Here is a 24957-nt window from a genome sequence, read left to right on the forward strand (position 1 = left end):
CCCCCCCCCCCCCCCCCATCTCACAAGGTGGTCACCAGAGCTTACCTGGCACTTTAGAAGCAGTGGAACTAACACCACCCCCCACCCCCGCCCAGGACACCGTGGACCTGGCCCAGGCTCACTAAGATGCCCTTGGCTCCACAGCCCCCTCTGTCTGGCTGATGATGTCATTCATCACAGCAGCTGGGGGGTCCCCCCGCCTGGGTCAGCAGGCCCCCTGCCCAGGACCCTCCTATTCCAGGGGCCACTGAAGCTCAAGAACCGCCCCCCTACACACACATGGGGCCGCATGCTCTCGCCAAGTTGGTGCCAACTCTCAGCCCCATGCACCTCAAGGCCTCAAACAGTCTCCCTGCCCCCCTCCTCCCAGCCACCTCCCTCCCCAGCCCCCCACTGAGGGCACTCTCCGAAGCAGAGGTCAGCCCACTCCCACCCCAGCGCAGAAAATTAACAAAACATCACCGGTGATGACAACAACAACGACAGCAAATCAAGTTTCAGGAGTCCCCCTGCCTCAGGGACAGGCCCAGTAGGGACCTTGCAGTGGGGTGTCTGGCTGGCAAGGCCCCCTGCCGACTCCCCCAGGGCCACCTCTGCTTGTTTGCAGGCCTTGGCCCTGTGGACTCTCAGCTCCTCCTCAGTCACCTGGTTTACTCAGTCTCCAGCACCAAGCAAAGTGCCTGCCCCTTGGATGTCCGCTGGGTGTGAAAGCATCGCCCATCCCCAGACCCATCCCCATGGGTGTCCTTCCAGCCACAAAGCAAGAAGGACACCAGAGGTCCTTCAGGGAACGAAGGTTTCCTGAGTCCTTGATTAAAAACAGCCCCATTCCACAAAGAAGCCAAGTACAGCCACGTGAGGACTGGCATGTGCGTGGGCAGAGACGGGGCACCCGATGGTGGGCTCGGCTCTCTGGCCTCTCCCCACCCTAGTCGCGCACCCTCCATGTTTAAATATGGCTGCAGCACAAAGACAAGACGTTGAGCATCGAGGACCTTGGGGCTTGCTCTTGGGTAAACACAACTGGGAGCAGAGGAGCTCAGCTGGCTGAATGCGTCCCATGCTTTGCCCAGCGTGACTCTGCTGCCCGCCTCCTACCCACTGAGCAAGCCGCACCCCACCCTGCCCCTATGATGCTCACGGCCCCTCCTGCCCAAAGCCCCCTCCTAGCAGACCTCTGTCTGTCTGCTCGTTTCAACGTCTCTACACACAGATCACGAAGAAACCACCTCTGTATCCTACGTACAGCCACAGAAGGGGCACAGCGAAACTCCCCCATGGGCCATGCTCCTCTGTCCCTAGTCAGACACCCCTTCCTTCCACTGGCTGCATCACCTACCACTGCCACCTGTCACTGTCACCCCAGCCACAGAATAAGCATGGTCATCTCTGAAGCTCAGGGCTGGATGGAGGGGTGCAGTTGACAAAGCATAGCTGGACCGTGAAGACAAGGCCTTCAACAGGGGCAGGAGGGCCCAGGAAACTCTGGATGACCTCTGTCACCCGAGCCTAGCATGTCCATCTTGACGTGGCCCCAAGGAGTGAAGTGCAGCCAAGTTCAGGGAAGGGAGGCCTCTCTAAACACCAACGCATAGAGCTCGGGCCTGAACTCATGATGCCCCCCACTAAAAAATAAAAAATAAAAACAAAAACCAGAGAAACCTCCAGTCAGGGCAATGCCCAGACAAGTCCTGCCCAGTGCGACGCAGGTGGGGCACGCACAGGCGGGGGGGGGGGGGGGGGCGAACAGGGGGGGCCGGGGGGGGGGGAAGGAAGGAGGGAGGGAGAACACAGAAAGAATTGCGTCCAACTCCCAGCTTCTGGTCTGGCGCGTAAGGAGCTTGGAAGTCCTCACCCTCATCCGCAACGAGGAAAAGCTGAACTGAAAATCAGTAACTTTTCTTACGCCCGTCTGTCAGCTGAGATCACACGGCACAATTTGGAGAGGCAGACACATGGGTACCGAGAATAACAACCCTACCAGCGCAGAAACTGCCGTGGAAATAAATCAGTTCAGGTTCCTTTTACCAGATACTTCCTGCCCAGTTTTTCCACAACTACAAAATTACAAGGCATTCGAAACCCACCTTGAAGAGACAGCGCAAGCATGAGACCATGAGACCCAGGCTGGGATAGGGAAGTGACGCTGAAACTATCAGACCAGGACTGTGCGGTAACTGTGATTAATACGCGAAGGGCTCCAAAGGAAAAAGTAGACAACACACGAGAAGAGATGGGTAATGTTAGCACACACGGGAGTTCTGCGAAAGGACCAGAAAGAAGTGCTAAAGGTTAAAAAACAAACCAAAAAAAAAAAAAAAAAAAAGGCACTAAAATAGAAACGAAGAAACCCTCTGAGGAGATCATTAGCCGACTGGACCTGGCTGGGCAAAGAACCAATGAGGATAGGTCCATAAATCTATTCCAAACCGAGCAGTAAGGAAAAAACACGACTGAAACAGAACAGAGTATCCCAGAACTGAGGGACAATTATAAAAGGTATAACAGGTGCATCGTGGGAATACCAGAAAGAGAAGAGAGAAAGGAAGAGAAGAAATATTTGCACCAGTGATGTCTGAGAATTTCCAGAAATCAACGTCGGACACCAAACCAAAGATCCATGAAGCTCACCGAACACCGAACAGGATAAATACCAGAAAGCCAACACATCTTTTCATAGGCACATCCCGCTCACGCTGAAGAAGATCAAAGATCAATGGAAAATCTTGAAAGAGGCCGAGGTGGCGGGGGGGGGGGGGCACCTTACCTAAAAAGGAACCAAGGTAAGAATCACATCAGACTTCTCTTCCGAAACCACGCGAGAAGAGAGTGGAGTGAGATCGAGTGTTGAGAGGAAATTCCCACCAATCTAAAATTCTATCTAAATTCAATCTAAATTTCACCGTGTGAAATCATCTTTCAAAGGTGAAGAAGTAAAGGCTTTCTCTGACAAAATTTGAAGAGATTTGTCACCAGTAGATCTTCCTTGCAAAAAAAAAAAAAAAAAAAGAGTGATAACAAGCTCTTCTGTGAGAAGAAAGATGATGTAGGTCAGAAATGCAGACCACGAAGGGAAGGAGCGATGGAGGGACGGACGAAGGGAGGAAGGAAGGAAGATAGATGTCAAAATATGAAAATTAAAAACATTAAAATGAAAAGAAATACAGATCTACACAGGAAAAGGAAGAGAGCTAGACAAGGAATACAAACTTTTAGTTTTCTTCTCTTTTTTTTCAGGTAGGCTTCCTGCCCAGCGTAGAGCCCAATGTGGGGCTTGAACTCATGAACCGTGGGACCAGGACCTGCCTGAGCTGAGGTCAAGAGTCAGATGCTTAACCGCCTGAGCCACCCGGGCACCCCTTATTTTCCTTATTCTTAAATGACCTACCAGGTGACAGTGGTCCAAATAGTAACAGCAACAACGTATCACGCGATCACAGCTTCTGGATGAGGGACACGGAAGGCAGCAGTGAGGTGAGGGTTGAGGCAGAGGGAACAGGAAGACTGTGTGGAAGGTGCTTGCACGCTACATGTGACGTCACGCGGTGTCATTTGGGAAGGGACTTGGATTAGGCGTCTGTGTTACGTGTCTGTTGCAAATTCTAAGGCCGCCACTCTGAGAAGTTAAGAAACACAGACACGTTGGGGCGCCTGGGTGGCGCAGTCGGTTAAGCGTCCGACTTCAGCCAGGTCACGATCTCGCGGTCCGGGAGTTCGAGCCCCGCGTCGGGCTCTGGGCTGATGGCTCAGAGCCTGGAGCCTGTTTCCGATTCTGTGTCTCCCTCTCTCTCTGCCCCTCCCCCGTTCATGCTCTGTCTCTCTCTGTCTCAAAAATAAATAAAACGTTGAAAAAAAAAAAAATCGCAAGCAAAGACCAAGCCCTTGCCAAGAAGAACGGGGAAGGTAGCTGAGCGGGACTCCCCTGCCTGTGCTCCTGGGCGTTTCGTGAGCAGGACTCAGCCCCGCTTCCCCATCCACTGCCAGCATCTCCTGAAGCAACGAGAAGCAGACTCTGTGAGCAGCTTCTTTGAAAGGCTTAGAAGACTCGTAAATGTAAAGGGCTCGTTTCCACGCGAAAAAGCCCACCATACCTACTCCGTAGTGTTTACACTCTGACATGGAGGGAGGGAGGGAGGGCAAGGAGGAGGCAGGGCCAATGTTAAACCCACTTCCTTAAAAGCATTAACAGTCACCAAAGAACTTAGTCCTTCTCCACATGTTGTAACCAGACTCCCTTTACCCCCTGAGCTCTGTTCTTTCCACGGGTTTCTTTTCCAGACATAATATTAATGCCCAGTGGTTGGGGGGGAGGGGCGGGAGGGAGTCGGTGTTTTATCGAGTTTCTGGCAGAGCCTCGAAGTCCGGGGACTATAAGCCCCATTGATGCTGCCTTCCCCTGGGCCCCGGGGAATCTCTGGAAGCGGGTTCCCTGTGCGCTCCTCAAATCCCGCACCTGCTTCCCTCCACTTCCCAGATTCCCTTACAGGGGGTGGGGGTCGTGTAACCAGCCCTGGCCAGTGGTGTGTGAGCGGCAGTGACTTGTGTCACTACGGGGCTGGGGGGGAGGAGGGGAAGACCCTAGTGACTCCTCCTCTCTCCCCCCGGGGGCAGAGGCCTTCGAAGCCACGTGTTGAGATGACAGTGTGACCAGACAGGAGCGCAGGACCCCTGAAATCCACCCCCGGACGAGAGCCCAGGGGGCTTGCTCCAGAGCACGGGTGACCCAGAAGGGACCTTTCGGGGCTCCAGCATCACCTCGACAAACCCAGCTGATCCTCCCTTCCTGCGATGCCCTTCCCCCTTTCCCGCCCGTCCATCTCCTTTTTACATTTATTTATTTGTTTTGGGAGAGACAGAGACAGCACCTGTGGGGGAGGGACAGAGAGAAAGACAAAGAATCCCAAGCAGGCTCCGTGCTGTCAGCGCGGAACCTGACTCGGGGCTCGAACTCACAAACCATGAGATCGTGACCTGGGCCGAAACCAAGAGTCGGAGGCTTAACCGACTGAGCCCCCCCAGGCGCCCCCACCTGTCCACCGTCTTCCAAATGCAGCTTGGGGGTTACCTCCTCGGACAGCTGGTGCTGGCACGACTTCCCACCCTCAGGCCGGCGGAGGCGTCCCCTGCACACCGTGGTCCCCCGAGCTTCCCTTCCTCGGAGTCCTGATCGTGCTGTGTTGACACACATGTCCTCCACCTTCTGAGAGCCCGGCTGGGCACCTGTCCCCGGGCAAAGGCAGCGGGCACGTGCCTGTGACACGGACGTTCACATGCGCGCACAGGAAACCCCGCGACGCCCTCCTTCACGCACGCAGACACTAGCAGGTGCCGCGGGGGCCCAGGGATAGAGAGGTGACCGGATCCAGATGATGACCCTCCCTCTCCCCCCGGGTCTTCAAGTTCGGCAGGGCAGCGGTGAGGTGTCCGTAATAATCAGCCCGACACGGAAGACGAGGGCTAGCCCGCTGTGGATGCCCCGAGGCGAGAGAGGCGCCTTCCGTGACGGAGGTAGCCTGTGAGCTGGCCCCGCAGCACCAGCAGGACCCGGGCAGGGACAGAAGAAAGGCGGAGGGTCCATCTATTCGGAGTCTGGAGGGGCCTGGGGCGGGGTTCCTCGGGGACCACTCCTCCCCCATTCTCAAGCTGCGGGATGCCACCAGAGCTGACCCAGCCCATTCCAGAGATGCGCACTTCCCGGGCCCAGCCTGGCCCTCCCTTAACAAAAATGCCACCATGTACATGGCACGTTGCAGTGTAAAATAATCTAGCCGCCCCCCCCCCCCCATCTCATTGCTTCAACCACCACAGCCCAGCTGAGGAGGCAGTGATGGCCCCGCTTTACGATGAAGCAAACAGAGGCCCGCGGAGCCCCAGCCACCCTGCACTTGAACCCGAGCCCCCGTGAGCCCCAGCCACTGGCTCCTCCCCAGACCACTGCCCGCCAGCACGGCCAGCTCTCACAGACGTTTTCGAATTATCACCTAGCGCCGGGCTGGAGACTGGTGGCGGGCGAATCGAGAAACAGTGGATGTGGGGAGAATCCCGCGGTGAATGAACAGCTCCTTCGACGTTTCCAGAAGGGCTTGGGCCCTCGGCAGGCACCTACAAACCCGTATTTTGGTCTGTTTGAACCCAAACAACCACGAGAATATTTAATCGCCCTGGGAAGGCCTATTCCTGCCTCCCGGGGGTAATATCTTCCTCCAGGAGCAGGAATCAGGGGAGCACCAGAGGGACCTATTACAAGTGCTAAGTGTCGGCAAAGGGCCACCCCTTTAACCCTATCAAGCTCCCGAGAGGGAGGTCTCATGGTCCATGCCTCGTACCGGAAACAACAGGAGGCACAGAGAGGCCAACCCACTGCCCACGCTCACCCAGCCAGAAACACCGGCACTCAGTTACCCCTGACTTATCCTTTCCACTCCTGCTTTTCTTATTTTTGATGGTGGTCAGTGCTGGTCAAGAGCCGAACTAAGGTAAAGAATTTAGATTTCCGAGGAACCGCCGACTCGGGAAGAGGCCAGCCACGAAGGTCCCCTCCCCCTCCGCTCCTGCCGGCCGACGGTAAGCCCCGTGCCAGTGGGTCCGGACTGCTCTCAGAAAGCTCTGGCGGAGGGCACGCGGAGATCAGACCACAGTGCCTGCGATCAGCTCGTCTTCCACCGGGCAGCTACGCGGGGTCTTGTGCTGAATCTCAACACGGAGCTGATGGAATTCAACCGACTATCCCATTTTACGGGTGAGGAACCTGAGGCTCGAGGAGGTGAAGTGAGGAGCCAAGATCCCACCCCGGCCTCCACAGGCTGCCTGCTCCAGCCCTCCTCTGCTCCAGGATTCGGATTCCCACTGGGTGGCCCCGTTTCTTCTCCCCACGTTTTCGGGCTGAGGAGCGGCCTGTTGTTTTGCCCTCTGGCTTTCCTTCCTTCCTGCCCCAGCAGACGGCCGCGTGCAGCCCTGCCTCGTCCATGCCACTTGCTTGCTAGGCCCTGTGGTTCCCGTGAACCCCAGCTGGACGGAGGAGGGCGTGCTGTCCTAACAGGGGCCACAGGGGCCAGAGCAGACTTAGGCTGTACTTCTTGCTGAGAGACGGTACGTGCCACCCGTCCGGGAGGGACCCTGGGAACCAGGGAACCATGAGTAGCTTGAAGATTCGAGGGGCGCCGGGGCGGCTCAGGCGATTAAGCGGCAGACTTCAGCTCAGGTCACGATCCCATGGTTCGTGAGTTGGAGCCCCGCATCAGGCTCGCTGCTATCAGCACAGAGCCGGCTTCAGCTCCTCTGTCCCCCCCTCTGCACCTCCCCTGCTGGTTCTCTCCTTCTCTCTCCCTCTCTCTCTCAAAAATAAAGAGATGAATAAACCTAAAAAAAAGATCTGAGACAGAGGCACTTCAACACCCCCCTTCTCAGTCTGTCTGTACTCCCATCACCCTGAGGAAATGACCCCAAAGGGGGACAGCCATCCCCCCTGAACTACGGAGGCTACAAAGCCAGAAACTACATTTCCTAGGCTGCCTCGGAGCTGGGTTCTACAGGTAACCATAGATACATCATTCATTCATTCATTCATTCATCCATCCATCCATCCATCCACACGAGATTTGACCCCAGGATCAATGGGGACCCAGGGGGTGCTGCAAGGTGCCCGTTTGTTGGTGTGAGCCTGGCGGATGGGGGGGTGCTTATGGGGTGTGGCCATCACCCTGCTCACAGCTGTGGCTGGAGCCAGCTGTGGCACAATGGCTTCTGACCCCCCCCAAGGTCCCCACAGGGCAACTCTGGGGTCAAGCCTGAGGCCCAGCCAAGACCCAGCCCCTCCACCTTCCAACCACCCCTGCCTCCCCCACCCCTGTTTGAAGTAGCCCCACAGCTGAACACAGGTAGAGATAGGGGTGCCCCAGAAAACTGCGCCAAAATTAAAGAGGGACATAAAGAACAACTTCAAATAACACAGCAGAAAACCTAATACTTTGTTCATGTTCACTACAAAGAGAGCCTAGCCACACCCATGTTCCCCTGATGGAACTTCATGTTCTAGAACCTCAGAGTGTTCTCGAGGCCCAGCTCAGTATCAGACTGAGTTAGAATCGAGCCCCTACCCCTTATGGGCTGTGTGTCCCCGGGCAGGTTACTTGTCCTCTCCGAGCTTGTCTCTCTACCTGGAAAACTGAGGAAAATCATCATACCTACACCTCAGGAGGTTGGGTTGTTGTGAATACAGCAAGAGTCGCATTAACTCATTAATTAATAACTTGATTGATATTATTAATATTAATGAGCATAATGATTAATTAGTAAGTATTATGCGTTCATTGTTAAAAATTTGGGGAAGACAGATAAAGATGAGATTAAAAATCACTCCTCCCTGGGGCACCTGGGTAGCTCAGTCGGTTAAGTGTCCGACTTCGGCTCAGGTCATGATCTCACGGTCCGTGGGTTCGAGCCCCGCGTCGGGCTCTGTGCTGACAGCTCAGAGCCTGGAGCCTGTTTCGGATTCTGTGTCTCCCTCTTTCTCTGACCCTCCCCTGTTCATGCTCTCTGTCTTAAAAATAAATAAATGTTAAAAAAAATAAATTAAAAAAAAAATCACTCCTCCCTCCATTCTTCTGGTGGAATCAGGGATACCTGATTAATAACTAATAATCATTTCATTAATGTTAATAATTAACAATTAATACTGAGGAACACACACACGCACACACACACGTACACACACACAACAACAGACAACTCCACTCATCTCTGGACCCATCTGAGGCTGGGGCACCACTACCCCCAACTTTAGCTTGCTTTGGGGGGGTTCCACATGTTCCACATGGACTTCAAGATAAGATTCTGTTCATTAAAAGGGTTTCACCCCAGGGGTGCCCAGGTGGCTCAGTCGGTTAAGCATCCAACTCTTGGTTTCTACTCAGGTCACAGTCTCGCAGTTCACGGGTTCGAGCCCCCCCACTGGCTCTGTGCTGCCAGTGCGGAGCCTGCTTGGGATTCTCTCTCTCCCCCCCCCCCTCTCTGCCCCTCCCCTGCTCACGTGCGTGCTCTCTCTCTCAAAATAAATAAACTTTAAAAAAAAATGGGTTCCACCCAATGAAAAAAGAATTGAAAATCAATGTCAGAAGAACATTTCAATGATATTGAAAAGTGTTCCTGATCTGTATAATGGGTTAAATTCTTCCCCCTCCTGAAAAAATTCATATATTGAAGTCTTAACCCCAGTATCTCAGAACATGACCTCATTTGGAGAAAAGGTCTTTACCAACACAGTCAGGTTAACATGATAGGGTGGCCCTGATCTAAGATGACTGGTGTGCTTATATAAAGGAAAAATCCGGAGACAGAGAGAAGGGAGAAGGTCACATGAAGATGGACGAGCTTGGGGCGATGCATCTATAAGCCAAAACAAAACAAAACACAAAATTTGGTTGCCTAACAACCAAATCCAGCAACATATAAAAAGAAGCATACACTGCCACCAGATGGGCTTGATCCCAGGATGCAAAGCTGGTTTAACACCCAAACGTAACCCATGTAATACACCATATTAAATAGGATAAAGGAAAGGGGTGCCTGGGGGGCTCAGTCGGTTGAGCGTCTGACTTCAGCTCAGGTCACGATCTTGTGGTGCATGATTTCGGGCCCCATGTCAGGCTCTGTGCTGACAGTTCGGAGCCTGGAGCCTGCTTCATATTCTGTGTCCCCTCTCTCTCTGCCCCTCCTCTGCTCATGCTCTGTCTCTGTCTCTCTCTCTCTCAAAAGTAAAGAAAGATTTTTTAAAAGTTAAAAAAATAGGATAAAGGACAAAAACCTCATCATGATCATCTCAACAGATGAGAAAAGGCCTATGATGCAATCGACTACCTGTCATGATGAAAACGGTCAACAAACGAGGAACAGAAGGAAACTTCCTCAACCCAATAAAGGGCATCTGCAGAACCCCACCCCCAACATCACACTCAACGGTGAAAGCCTGAAAGCTTTCCCTCTACGAGCAGGAACTAGGCAAGGATGTCTAGTCTCACTGCTTCTACTCAACATTGGACTACGGGTTTATCCGGAAAACGTAGGCTAGAAAAAAAGCAATAGAAGTATCCAGATTGGAAAGGAAAAAGTCAAACTATCTCTATTTGCAGCTCCCAGGATCTTGTGTACAGAAAACCCTAAGGAATCTATAAAAACCAAGAAACCCAAAACTATTAAAACTAATAGACGAATTCAGCAAGGTGGCAGGATACAAGATTCGTATACAAAAATTAATTGTATTTCTGTATCAATAATGAAAAAACAAAACTAGGAAAACACCCAGATGGAGTCCAGACAACACGGATCGGGGTGCGGGGTGGGGGGGTGGTGCGTGGACACAGACATGGATATTTTTCCAAAACAGACAAGGTGATTCAAGGTGATTCCAACATGCAGGTGCCAGGGTCGAGAACATCTGCTAGTAACAGATGTGAAGCTTCTCTAGTATCTTCTCCCACTTTACCTGCCTGAAAGACACAACCTACCCCGGGCTGTGCTTCCTTCCAGACACAGCTCATTGGGGGAGGCCAGCCCCGCTGAACTCATCCTCAAATATGGCATACCTTAACGTTTCAAAACTTACCAAAGAAATGTGTGCACTAACTCCTGTACATTATTTGTTTTTAAGGATCCCCCTAAATAGCAGGCCTAAAAGGACGCATAAGGTATTATCTTGAAAACACCATTTCAGATGAATTGGGTTGAGGCTACAAAACCAGGAGTCAGAAAACTCCAGGTCAGTTCTTAGCTTTGGAGTTCTCCTATCTGTCCCGATGCCCAGTGAGACGGAAATGATTATGGTCCCTAGTTCACTGGCTAAGAAACTAGAAACTGAGGCTCAGAGAGGTTGAGTGACTTGGGCAAGGTCACACAGCGCACTCCACTGACCCGGGTACCCCCTGTGCACATGAAAGTCCAATAACCGTGAAGGGAATGAGCTTTGATTACTAGGTACCCTTTTCCCTGCGGCCAACTTTAATTAGAAAGTTTAATCGAAGAGACGACACTGGGCACTGACACCCTCAGGTCAGACACCGCCATCTCTAACAGGCAGGGCCGTTATCTCTGGTACCTTTCGTCTCCCTTGTTAACAGCTGGGGACACTGCCCCCCGGGTCACAGAGCTGGTAGGTAATGGAGCAGGACTGGAACACGGGTCTGGGTTCTTGCCCAACACACGCTTGAGAGGAGGAAATGACACAAGAAACTCCTCTGCCTCCTTCAAGTTAATGGCATAGAAATCGGAAGAGGCCAACTCTTAAAAACCCAGTCTCTTGCAGGGCCCTTAAATCATCTAAGGGGGCTAACACAAAGTTGTTTAGTTTTAAAAGTGCACATCGACAGGTAACAAAGAAACATCAACTGGCCGTCCGCAGAGAACGTGTTTTTGGGCCGAAACCCCGGAAACACCAATGACTGGGCAACACCCTGGCGAATTAACAGCGGGGGAAGCCTGGGCTCGGAGGTGCGGCCTCGTCTGCTTCCCAGGCCCCGCTGGCCCTAACCGTCTTCCGCGTGGTCTTCTAGGGCGCCCCGTCATGTCACTCCTCCGCCGAAATGGCTTCAGGTGGTCCCCCCACTCAGGGTCCAGCCCAAGCCCACCAGTCTCCCATCTGCCTCCTCTTCCTCTAAAGTCCCCCCCCCACACCCCCGCCCCCTTCAGCTCTCCGAATGTTCGCCCCTGTGCCTCCCTCTGTCAGAGGGACCGAATGCCGTGTGGATATTCTCCTCCTCAGCTCATAAGCCTCCCCCAGAGGCTTCTGTAACCTGCATCAGGGCACCCACGGCTCCTGTGTTCCCCTCTGCCCTGGCCACCCTGGCCACTCTGGGCTGGCATCACCTTCTGACTTGTTCCCATCCAATCACTCATTCATCTCACCCAAGCATTGTTCGTGCAACAAGGATTCGCCGAGCTGTTGCTCGGCCGGACACAGAGACAGAAACACAGACAGAAGTCTCTGCCCCCCCACCCAGAGCTCACTTCCTCTGAACACTCCATCCTTAGAAGCAAGAACCCGGTCTAGTCAACTTTGTGCCTGGACCTCCCCCAGAGCCTGGTCCTAGGTAGGTGCCCAGAGAATAGCGAGGGACCAAATGAAGATTGGACGTGATTCCCGTTGCAGGACAGCTTTCTGGAAAAGCAGTGGGTTGGGCGATGTGGACACCGCCGAGTAAACTCTAGAGCCCCACGCTGAACGCCAGCTAGAGCGCGATGATTTGGTGCCTCTCTTTCAGGCCAAGAGCAGGGCAACCGCATTTCCTGGTGAGAGGCTCCAGGTGGACGAAGGACGGCCGGTCTCAAAGGCTGGCTCACACCCAGCAGATCTTCCCTGGGCAGAGGCGTGGCGCCATTTTGCATTTGTTTCTTCCTAAGCAAATGAGGGTTTCAGGCCTCAGCTTCCGGACTCCAGGAAATGCATGCAAACATTCCTTTTCTCCACGGCCCCTCGCAGTAACCCTGACACCGCTCGGACTCCACGGAGGGCAAGTCCGCCCTTTCAAGATGGCAGAGCCAACGTCTTCCCTTCTCGCACCCAGCGCCCTTGGCCAGCATATCCTCGGGCCAAGCAGGTGCTGGGAGACCGGACCTCCAGGAGCTGCGGCAAACGCGCACTTACATTTCTCACGTATTGTCCACTTGTCCACCGCGGCTCTCCCGCACCCGCCCAACACAGCCCCCACCATCCGCTCCGAATGTCAAGTCCAGGAGGCTGGGGCTTTACCTGTGGATTTCCCACAGCATCCATCCTGAGGCCTGGCTCATAGTAAGCACTCACTTTTCTTCACTGGGTGAATTTCCCTGCACAGACACGTGGAAGGAGACAGGGGAGTTCCTGGTCACGGCCCGGGCCTGGATGAGGGGACAGGGCAAGAAGGCAGGAAGACGCCCAGGTTTCTGATGCGGGTAACTGGATGGCGTCACAGGGTGCTTTTAGGTTTGCAGGAGGCGGGGGGGGGGGGTGTCCAAAAGGCTACACAACAGGCCCGAATACACGCACCCAGAAAACAGCGGGCTGGGGGTTTGCACCCTGGCTGGATTTTATCCAAGGTCCTGGGGCTGGAGGGCTGGTCAGGACTGACAGCCTGCGGCTCACGTTTATGGGGCAAAAGGCTTTGCAAAGGAACCAGGGTCCAAGAGTCTCCCTTCTTCCTGGCTGCCCGGGACGTTTCACGGCTTTAAAGCAGCACATGGCATGTGTCTACCAAGGCGTGGGGCTCACTCACGAGTCCCAAACTTGCCACTGAGGGCACAGGGCCAATTTGCAGAAGCAAAGACCCAACTGAGCAGATGGCCTAGTCAGGTCTGTTCCTCATAAGTTACAGTCTTCAAGAAAAATAAAATGAAATGCTCATCAAGGAAAAAATTCGAGGGGTTCAGAAAAGAAAACAAAAAGTAATTTACAGCCTACCCCTATACACACACACACACACACACACACACACACACACCAATTTTACAGCCCTTCCTCCGACGAAGAAATGACCCAACAGTGAGCAGGCACTCTGTCCCGGTCCAATTCTGGGCAGACCCTCACACTTGACCCTCAAGTCTCACCGATGAAGAAGGACTCTCACGCTTTACAGACGGGAAGGCAGGGTTTCAGCGAAATCAGGTGTCAGGGCCCAAGGCCACCCTCAGTAAGAAGTACTGAGACCAGGACCTGAAACCAGGCCCGACTCCAAACCCCAGCGTGTCTGTCCCACACGTGCCCAAAGTAGAAGGAAGGTCCGTGTCATTTAGCTCCCAAAGAGTAGAAAATTGGGGGGGAAAAAAAAAAAAACCTGACTTGAATTCAATATTTACATCTGCTCACAAAGTCCCAATTATATCAAGTTCTCATTCTACCTGTGGGGTCCTCCTCTCCCATCCAGGCCGTAAGCTCCTTGGGAAGGGGGCCAGGGCCCACGCTTCTTGCCTCCCCACCAGCACAGAGCAGACCCTTCTTACCCGGTGCTCAAAAGCTGGCCTCAGCGCCTCAGCAAGGTATCCCACTGGCAGCTAGGATCTGTAGCACAGCCCAGCCCTCCCCCCCAGGAGCCCGTCCTCCCTGCCCATGCCTCTGGCCTGCCCTCCTCTGCACCTCCGCCTGCCCACGATACCGCCCTTCTTCCCAAGCCTCCACCCGCCTAAACCCCAAATCCCCCAAGGTCAACGTCACGTTCATTCTTTCAACAGACATGCTGCGGGAGGGAGGGCGAATGAGACGGGTAGTAGGCCAGCATCCCCGCTTCCCTACAGCATAGAACATTCCACCAGGTCAGAGAGACCGAGCAAGGGGGCAGCTCCCGGTCGGAGCTCCATGCCTTTGAAATTGGTGCTGTTACTGTCCCTGTCCCAACCCCCATTTCAGAGAAGGGGACAGTGGGACCCGCCCAAGATCACAGACTGGGAAGCAGCCCCCACCCCTTCAGAGCTCCATCTACCCGAATCCTTTCCTACTGTGCCGTGAACTGCAAGGGCAGTGTCTATGGCTCATCCACCTCTGTGTCCCCAGGGCCCTACCCAGGGCCTGACGCAGCAGGGACACGGCCCTGCTTGCTGAACAGAGTGGTTTCTGCATCCAGGAATAGACACGTGCTTCTGCTCCCAGCTCTGACGTCGCGTTCCCGGCCCTCAGCGGCCTCCTGATCTTGATGAATAGCCCTCGGAGTGGCAATGCCTGCCTCCGCGTCTGTCTGGCCTCCTCCCTGAAACCCCGCAGCCTCCATCTGGGCCCCAGAAAAGTGCCTGATGCTGCTGGTAGGAAGCAAAATCTTTTTTAAAAAACAAACAAAAACAAAAACAAAAACAAAAACAGAAACACCTTTGCAACACGGGTCTCTAAAATCAGCTTCCGGGGACCAGGACAGGAGGAAGAGACCACTCCCAGCAAGACGCTCACAGTGTCTCCCAACAAAAGACACCGTTTCTGCACTGGAGCAGGTGAGAATTCAGCGAGCTCGGGGACCATCCGTCCTTAAACAACACACCTCCGTCCCAGTGTTGCCCTGAGAAGTAAACGAGGCCACAGAAGTAAAACCAGTTCGCCCAGTGCTAGGCACAGGATACACGGTGACAAAACATTCGCTCATGTCAGTAGGATTACTTGGTAACTGCCGCTGGTCCGCACCACTGTGCCCGATGCACTGTAACCACTGAGGCAGAGAAGGAGGGAGGGAGGCCACGAATCAACCAGGAATACAACAGCCTAACCAACAGCCAGTCCCTAAATGGGAGCCAAAAAGCCAAGTGTCTGTGACTCCTGGCCAGGGCGCCCCGCGGCAGTGCTGGTGAACTGCCCTGACCCACCCAGGCCTCTGAGGGGAAGACAGGAGGTCTAAGCCCGCAGCCCCTGATCCCTACACCCCCACCCCCACCCCAGGTGTCGCTGCCCACCTGCGAGGAGCCAAGACAAGACCTGGCCCCGGGGGGAGTGGGCGTCAGCCCTCACGACACTGGCAGTGTCTAAAAGAGAAAAAAATGGAACATTGGAAGCTGATACCTGGGAGCGTGCAGAGGACTCTATAACCCCCAAAGGGAAACTCGGGTTCTTTGGTCTTGAAACTTGGAAAACTTCCCTCCTGGGGTGCCTGGGTGGCTCAGTTGGTTGAGTGTCCGATTTTGGCTCAGGTCATTCGGCTCATGAGTTCGAACCCCGCGACAGGCTCTGTGCTGACAGCTCAGAGCCTGGAGCCTGCTTCCGATTCTGTGTCTCCCTCTCTCTCTGCCCCTCCCCTGCTCACGCTCTGTCTCTCTCTCTAAAATAAATAAGCATTAAAAAAAAAACTATGAAGGAAGGAAGGAAGGAAGGAAGGAAGGAAGGAAGGAAGGAAGGGGAGAAGGACAGAAAAGCTCCCTTCTGCAGGACCTCCTCACAGAAGCAGGCATCCCTTAGCAACCTGAGCAGACCCATGCCACCTGCCCGCCCATGTGAGGGCAGCCTGTCTTCTGCCACAAGCCACACCCATGCCCATCCATCACGGCCACCTCCCTCCACACCGGGCAGTGAAGCCGGCCAAGGCCTCCACGCCGGGCCCCACCCCGCCCATCCTGCCCCTGGCACAACACCTGTGCGGCACCCGCCTCTCTGGGCCTCCGGTGTGCTTTTGGAAAAGTGAGGCGCGTTTGGCCCAGACGGGGGTCTCCAACCCTCAGTCACGCAGGTGCGGCTGCTGTGGCTTCTGCGTAAAACACATACGACCCATACTTACTTTTTCAAAATCGACTTTACTGTGGTGTGGTTTACACTTGAAGTTACAAGTCAAAGAGTTTTAGCCATTGTGATCAAGAACATCTTGGGGAACCCCAAGAAAGTTCCTTCACGGCCCCTCTGCAACTTACCTTCATTTGCTTAATATTCTTCTTATAATCGCTGACTTTTAAAATCATACATACAATGTGGATGCAACTGGAGGGTATTATGCTAAGCGAAATAACTCAGTCAGAGAAAGATACATGATTTCACTCCTATGTGGAATTTGAGAAACTCAACAGATGCACACAGGGGAAGGGAAGGAAAAATAAGATAAAAACAGAGAGGGAGGCAAACCATAAGGGACTCTTCAATCCAGAGAATCAACGGAGGGTGGCTGGAGGGGAGGTGGGAGGGGGTTGGGTTGCATGGGTGGTGGGCATTAAGGAGGGCACTTTTCGGGATGAGCACTGGGTGTTTCATGGAAGTGATGAATCCCTGTGTTCTACTCCTGGAACGAAGACCACACTGTATGTTAGCTAACTTGAATTTAAATAAATAATGTTTTGGGGCGCCTGGGTGGCGCAGTCGGTCAAGCATCCGACTTCAGCTCAGGTCACGATCTCGCGGTCCGTGAGTTCGAGCCCTGCATAGGGCTCTGGGCTGATGGCTCAGAGCCTGGGGCCTGTTTCCGATTCTGCGTCTCCCTCTCTCTCTGCCCCTCGCCCGTTCATGCTCTGTCTCTCTCTGTCCCAAAAATAAATAAACGTTGGAAAAAAAAAATTAAAAAAAATAATAATAAAAAAATAAATAAATAATGTTTTTAAGAAGTATGGACTATTTCAGTCCATGTACACACACACACACACACACACACACACACAGACTTAATGTGCTATATTTTCTCTAATACACACTGAAATACTATCAAAATAAAACACTTCTGTCCCCGTGCCACCCAAACCCTTCTCCCGCATCACAGAGCCACACGGCCCCCGGAGAAATGACCACTCCCTGAGGAAGTCTAGATTCCTGGGGAAGTCTGGGGAAGTCTGGATTCCAGCCCGGGTCCAGTCTAGCCTGATGCCTGCATACAGCAGGGGCTTACTGGCGGCTGAACCACAGTGATGATTCAAGGCCCATTTTTCCAACTCTCACCTCCTGAGACCCACCTTCCCTGGCGGGAGGCAGCCAGCTTACGCTCTGCAGAGCTGATCAATACGGTGCACGGACACCACTCTGGAGGCCAAGCAAAGAGCAAGCCAGGTGGACGCAGAAGACGACCAGAGGCCACATCCCGGGAGCCGCGTCTTAGCCCGCTAAGTTATTTTCATTCCCGTCAAACCTTCTGCAAGAGAAGCCTTCTGAGATGTCGCATTTGGTTTCCCAGAAGGGATTTACCACAAAGCGTGTAAAGAAAGACTGGTTGCCTTCCAAGTCCCAGTTCCAAGGCAAACTAAATAATGAAGGGAAGCCTTCTGCGCCCTTAGCAATTGGGCAAGAATTTGTCAGATGTCTACGGTCCTTTAAAAAGCTAGGAAACGAGTGGGGGCGCGTTTCAGCCTAGAAAGAGGCACAGCCGAAGAGCTGAGACACGAGGAAGTCCAGGGCGACTTTCAAGAGCCCGATGATGCTGGGCCCGCCTCTGCAGCCCACGGCCACCCTCATTAGCAGCCCCACCCCAACCATGACCCCACACCCGGCCGTGACCCACTGACGTCACCCCAAACACACCGCTGTACCTGTGCACACACCAGCTCATCAGCTGGGACAGCCCTCCCTTCCTCCTCCACCTGGAAAACTCCTATTCACTCCTCAAAAGCCAAGCGGGGTTGAGGGCCGAGCTCTGCCATCACCTCCCACGAGACTCTTGCCACACAGCGGCACGTGGGGGTGGGGTGGTATTAGAGAAGGCCGAAACCAAGTCCTAAAGGCTCTCCCTCCTTCCCCCGTGCGCCAAGGGGTTTACGGGTCGTGTCCAGGCAGCAGGATGTGAGGGAGGGGATGTGAGCAGAGGGACACATCCAGACCAATGTGGTAGAAAGGTGTTCCCAGGGGCAGCGTGGGTGACGGGCTGGACGTGGATTTGCGACGTGAGGTCTGTCGTCTGGCATCAGCTCCTACACGCGTGGCAAAGCACATCCAGAGCTTCCGTCCACAGAGCCACGGCCACGCCCGAGCTGTGGATGCGGGCACCGTGCAGACGGTTCTCCCTGCTCTGCCTGCCGTACGCCAAATCGGCAACCACCGCCACCACGGCCACGGCGTGCACAGCTGGGTCCACCAGTGTGGTTCATTCACTCCTTATGGTAGCCCTAAAAAGTCGGTACTATGACTGTCCCAGTTGAGGGATGAGAAAACACTGTGGCAAGGCAAAGAACTTGCCCAAAAGTCCCCCGCTAATAAGTGGGGAATGAACCCAGGCAGTCGGGCTCCAGGGCCACATGTGGTGGTGGGGAGAACCACAGCGAACTCCTACCTCACCCTTAAAAACTCAGCCCAAGTATCCCTGCCCAACTGACCCTAAAGAAACCACGGAGGAGGTATGCAAGTCGTATTCAGTGGCAGGGACATTCACAGATGTGTCATTTACAATAGGAAGATGGAAAAAAATAATAATAAACTAAATATCTGCTAAATCCCCAACAAGTAAATGTATTCTAGATGTATTCTAGGACATTCATACAATGGGCTACTATGAAGTCATTAACACTGAAGCTCTGTTTGTCACATTTTGGCTGGAAGTCCTCCTGCCCTGGGACCTCCTGGTGTGCTGGGAAAAATGCAGACCCCCGAGTCTCATCCTACACCTGATAAAGAGCAAAGACTAGAAGCAGGGCAATCAGAACATAGATTTTTTGCACATGAATTTTTCTGCACGGCAGTGTTTGCGAATTGCTACCGGGAATGCATACTGATTGCCCTGGAAGGGAGTGAGCTCGGTGAGAAGTTTTGTCCGCCGTGGGGTCCTCAGCGCCTAGAACAGTGCCTGGCACATAGTAGGTGCTCATGAAATATTCTGTGGCTGAGTGAACCCATCAATCAGCAAACTTCTGACACCAATCTGTTTAGCATTAGCTACATTTTTGAGCAGTCCGTGGGCTTTTGGGGCACAGGGACTGGGAGCAGCCTCTCATCCCTCTGTGCCCACACGAAGCCAGCCCTTGGCCGTGGTCTGTCAGCAAGTCAACGAGGGGACACTGATGCACTGCCCAGCCCTGTGGTGCGTGTTTCTTCACTAACATCTCTGAAATGACAACGTGTCTCACAGCCTGATTCTGTCACTGTTGCCTCTTCTCCCTTTCTTCGGTGGTATAAATACAATGACGCATCTCTCAACCGATGGCATCTTAGATTTAATAGAGCACGGTAACTAACGGAGTCCACGATTCTGATTTAAAAAACTAAGATCAGATGCCGACACAGCTAACAGATTGCCGTTAGCTTTCTTGTGATTTGCAAAAATTAATCCCACGCCATCTGCTCCAAGCTTTTGGCTTCAGCCCCCAGTGGTCCTGGCCGTCCCACACTTAGCTCCTGAGATACGAATGCAAGGTCTGATGCAAACGGCAGTGTACGTGTCTTCACCCGGACACTTGTGACAGCATCGGCTGGAGGGGTTTTTCTACAGCATTTTCCTCGGAGGCACAGGATGGGCCAGAGGCCGGTACCTCCAACCCCACTGGCCCTGGATGTTCAGCGGGGCACGTGGTCTGTCCACAGCAGCTGTCGGTCCCGCTGTGACTTCCCAGCACTCGGGGGACCGGCACCTGCTCGCTGATGCTCCACGGCCCTGCGTTTCCCGTAACCAGTCCCACGGCTCAGAAGAGAGCCGAACGCCCTGGGCGAGTTACTCTCATCTGCAGAAGGGGACCGGGGATGGGAATCCGGCCCCCAACCCAGGGTTGTTCTGAGAACCACATGAGAGTCATCTGAAAACTCTCTAAAAGCAGCAACATCTACACGGCGGGGGGGATTAGCGACACTCAGGAAGCTGCGACGTGGAGACAGAGAAACCCTCCGACTTCCCGCCGGAACACCTCACCTTTTTGACTAAACCCTACCCTGTCCTGACCTTCTCATGAGCCAGTGGTGCCGGCAGTGAAGACACGGGATGTGAAGCCCGAATCCGCGGCCACCGTCCCCCTGTGCTACCCTGGCCGGGCCACCCAAGACCCCCGAAGCCTCCTTGTGTGTAAACGGGGCCCTGGCTGACTGCGCTCCCATTCCCCGAGCGGTAGACCTGCCCCCTCTGTCTGGTGCCAGAGCCTGCACAGTGGGGAAGGGAGCTACTCCTGGCGACGTAGGTCTTCATTTACACCAGCGGCGTGAGGCCGGCGCAGCGTTCCTGCTGAGGATCGTTTCAGCACCCCCCGAACAACAAAGCTGGCCAAGCTCGCACAAGTTCAGAAGGGTTCTCTGGGCCGCGTTCCGGGGCGACAGCAATCGAGAACAGTGAGTGCGACAAGGCGGGGCCCCGGCCGCAGGCTGGCTCCGGGGACCCCGTCCAGGCTCCTCCCGCCCTCTCCGTCTCTGTCCCCTGGTTCTTACCAAGGATGGTAAGAACGGGCCAGGGCTGCGGACAGATGATGCCCAGCACACGGCACGAGCTCCGGGCGTCCCCGTGTGCTCCCCGGCACGCTCCGGCTTCCCACCAGTGATCTCAACTGCAAACAGAAAGCACTTGAAGGCCAAGAACCTTCCAGCGTCGGGACGACGGTGGGGCGGTGATGTCTCCCTGCCCACCGGCCTGCAGGCAGGGATCTCGGAAATGCTGCCGAGGAACACGGGGCCGCGAAGCTTCGCGGCACCAGAGCTGGTGGCTTCGGAAGCCCCTGGCGAATTCATCTGGGAGGTGGCGAGCAAATGGCTGTAGGTCAAATACAGATAGGGGTTTGGAGCCAGGGGTGGGCCGTGACCGAATGGAAAGCAGGGACGAGGACATTCCAGAAAGGCTGGAGTGGAGGACGATCAACACCCCCCTACCCCGGGCCCCCCCTCCCAGATGGTAGCGGCCAACTTCTGATAGGGAGTCTTTTTATTTTATTTTTTAAGTTTACTTATTTATTTTGAGACAGAGCAAGCGAGCAGGGGAGAGGCAGAGAGAGAGAGAGAGAGAGAGTCCCAAGCAGGCTCCGCACCGTCAGTGAGGACCCTGACGCGGGGCTCGAACCCACGAACCAGGAGATCGTGACCTGAGCCGAAACCAAGAGTCAGATGCTTAACCGACTCGGCCCCCCCAGGCACCCCAAGAAGTTCATCTTTTCAGCTTGAAACAAAAGCCGGTCTGAAAACTTCAAGCTGGAAGTTTGTGTCTCTCTCCAGAGGGAGAAAAACTAGGCTGCTCAGCAGATCGATGAGACAGAAGACACAGTCCAAACACAGATTCAAGGGCGGACAGGAATTTGACCCACGTAAAAGGCAAGAGAGAGTAGCTGAGCCCCTGCTGCCACACCGGGCAAAGGACTAACTGCTTGGGAACAGGCAAGACCAGACGTCCACTGAGACCCTTACAGCAAAACAACTTCCAGGTGGGTCACGTGCTAAGGAAACGCAAAGAAACCACAAAACTAAGAAATCTCCGGGAAACAACCATCAAAGGAGACCAAAAAGCCTAAGCAGCCACAGAAGACACCCGTGTTGAAGCTCCACGGAGGAAAAGCATCGCACCACAGGCAAGAGCGTCAAACCACAGGTGGGGAGAAAACATTAGTCGCATGTCACAGACCACAGGCAAATGTATTTCATGGGTTAGGAGGGCTCTACAAATGACAGTGGTCTGGGGGCGCCTGGGTGGCCCAGTCGGTTGAGCATCCGACTTCGGCTCAGGTCATGATCTCGTGATTCGTGAGTTCGAGCCCCGCGTCGGGCTCCGTGCTGACAGCTCGGAGCCTGGAGCCTGTTTCGGATTCTGTGTCTCCCTCTCTCTGACCCTCCCCTGCTTGTGCGCGTGCGCTCTCTCTCGCTCTCAAAAATAAATAAACATTAAAAAAAATTAAAAAGAAAAAAAAATCAAAGGTGTTTTGAGAGCACACCAATCGTGGCATTAGTGTGAATAATGAAGAAACGGTTCCCCGAAGAGGAGAAAGCACGTGGCCGGTACACACACCACGAGATGTAACCGACGGAACGGGGACCAGAAGCATTCTCACTTACCACATTAGCCGAGATCTGCAACATTCACTGTTGGCAAGGCTCTGGCAAACTGCTATTCTCATTCACTCTCGGTGGGTACAAGTTGGCACAACTTTTTCTGGAGTGCTGTTTGACAATTTCTGTGAAAAATTTAAATATGGATCGCTTTTTGGCTCCCTAACGTCACTTCTCGGCTCTGTCCTAAGGGGGTAATTGGACAAGGGGATGGTCCACGACACCGGGGATGGCAGAGAACTGGTTAGTTAACTAAGGCGCAGAGTGCCCAAACCGTGGAGGCTGGGGGACAATTTGTGTCACAGCTGCCTTGTGGGGAAAAGCCAGTCACAAGCAGTGAGATCCCCTTTCTCAGGGGGAAAAAAAAACCCCACACGGACACAGACACCTGCTGACATCACAGCCCTAAGGAACAGGGGAAGCCAGGAAAGCTATTTCCATTTGGGGGCAGGGGAGGAGGCTGTGTGAACCAAGAGAATTCTTGGAAAGAGAAGGTGGCCGCTCCTACCAAGGGCAGGGGAGGGAGAGAACCGAGGACATGGGAGAGGGTAGGTCTGGGCCAAGAAAACCGGAAGAAATGGAGAGGGGAGAGGTCAAGTCACACATCTGCTCCAAAACACACGGATGGGATTTTTAGGGTCCCCCAAAGCACTGGATAGTGGCTAAGTGCTAAAAAAAAAAAAATGCTTTCCAACGTAATAGCAATAAGCAATCCGCGCACAAAACTAGAAGGTGGTTATTTATGCCTGAATCAAAAGCAGCTGGGAAAAATAGCACAGAACGTTCAGGAGAGAGAAGAAAGTGGCGTTTCCATCTCGCGGATGCAGAAGAAAGCTGAACTGGGAGCCAGACACCATCATCCTCAAGCCTGAACCCCCAAAGCAATACTCCCTTCTTCTCCCTGGCCCTGGCCCCCTCTCCTTCCCACCTTTCCCCAAACCTCCCACGCCGTCCTCCCTCCAAGGGCGCCTCACCATCCACTTGTCATACTCAGGTCGCCCCCATTAAAACAAAACCAAGCCCCCCTGCGCCCAATCCCCCTAACCTCTGCCTCTCTCTGCTTGTCCACAGTCGTTCGGGGCTGTCTCCATCTGTCATCCGGATGGCCTCCTCACTTCTCTGCAGTGTGGCGTCACCTCCACCGGCCTCCACTCACCCCTCACCCTGACCTCCACTCACCCTCCCTTGACCGCCATGTTGCCAGATTGAGCCCACGCTTCATAATTTAACTTCTTTGACCGTTAAGTGGACTTTGACATCGCTGACCCCAGCCTTCCAGCCCAGACACTCTCTCCCCTGATGATCACGGTCACATTTAGTCCATAAGGTGATGATCTTACTTGCTCAGGACCGCCAAATCGTCGCCATGCGTAGGCACCGCGCTAGAGCGTGATGGCCCCGTCCTACTCAATCCCCCCTCTCAGCCGACACTGATACCACTGTCACTTTACAAACAGGGCACCCGAGGCAGTAAGGGATCAAGCAGGGAGGTCTGGGAGGGGAGTTGACATGCCTTCCAGGCAAGAGGATGCACCCCCCAGACTGGCAGGCTGACGGCGCAGGGCCCTGGGAAGGAAAGGCGTGGACTCTGGTGAGACAGCTTCGTTGCCATCAAACACTGGTGAGGTCCTCTGTCGTGTACCCCCCCCCAACACCCCCCAGACCTCACAGCCTCCCTCCCTCGGCCCCTGCTCCAGCAACACTGGCCTCCTGCTGTCCCTCAACCGACCAAGCACAGGGCCAACCACAGGGCCTTTGCACTTGCTACCTGTCTCTCTCTGGACCACTCTTCCCCCAAATGCCTGCACGGCTTCCTCCCTCAGTCCCCTCAGGCTTCTCTGGACCCCCTTTAACATAGTTCTAGATCTCAGCACCACTTCCCGTGTCACATGTTTGTCTGTGTGGGTGACCCATCTCTCCCACTGGCAGACGAGCTCCAGGAGGGCAGGGACGTGGCCTGGCGTGTTCACGGCGGTTCCCCCAGGGCCCAGCGCACCACATGACACACAGCAGATGCTCAGGGTCATGATTAACACCTATGGGGTCCAACTTGTTGGTGTCCCACATGCCCCGTGAGCATCTGCTCTGAGCACATGTGCGGGTGGGTCCCTCCCCGCCTCTGTGAAGGCGTCAGTCCAATAGGGAAGACCACCGGGTAGAGAAAGAGGGTGTCGAGCTCTGCCAAGGAATCCCACAGTCCTGTGGGGGCCCGAGCTTCAGGGAAAGTCCTGGAGACCGTGGCCTGAGATTCAGCACCAACAGGAGCCGGCCGGGGTGGGGGGTCCGGGCATGGGGTGGCGTGGGGGGCGTCAATCAGAGTACAGCTTTAGAGCCCAAAGGAGTAAGAGAAGGCAGCTGTTTGGAGGAACCATGCGTATGCCCCCCGATTTCTCCCACCGTCCGGTGAGGGAACACCCGCTGGCCACCTCCTCCATGCAGGCCCCGAGGGTACTGGGAATCTAGCATCCAGAAGGAACATGCAGGCATCACCCTCGAGTGGGAGGAGCAAACGCTAGTCCAACACACCTACAGCTGAGCAGATGCCGAACCCCGGACAGGTGCTCTGCAAGAAAGGAAACCGGCCACTGGGGGGGGGGGGTAGCAAACTGTCCTGGACA

General features: G+C 54.3%; 1 protein-coding gene across 7 annotated transcripts in view; it reads right to left on the bottom strand.

Annotated features, from left to right (window-relative positions):
* Positions 1 to 24957, bottom strand: part of JAKMIP1 (janus kinase and microtubule interacting protein 1) — a 112252-nt gene that overhangs the window by 81291 nt on the left and 6004 nt on the right. For all 7 annotated transcript variants that reach the window (XM_040488272.1, XM_040488280.1, XM_040488317.1 and 4 more), the window contains one exon: positions 22346 to 22464. The gene's annotated coding sequence lies outside the window, so the exon portion shown is untranslated. Of the gene's footprint in view, positions 1 to 22345; positions 22465 to 24957 lie in introns of those variants that run through there.

Source organism: Herpailurus yagouaroundi, unplaced genomic scaffold (assembly GCF_014898765.1).
Source record: "Herpailurus yagouaroundi ecotype Mexico unplaced genomic scaffold, PumYag 28, whole genome shotgun sequence".
Lineage (NCBI taxonomy): Eukaryota > Metazoa > Chordata > Mammalia > Carnivora > Felidae > Herpailurus > Herpailurus yagouaroundi.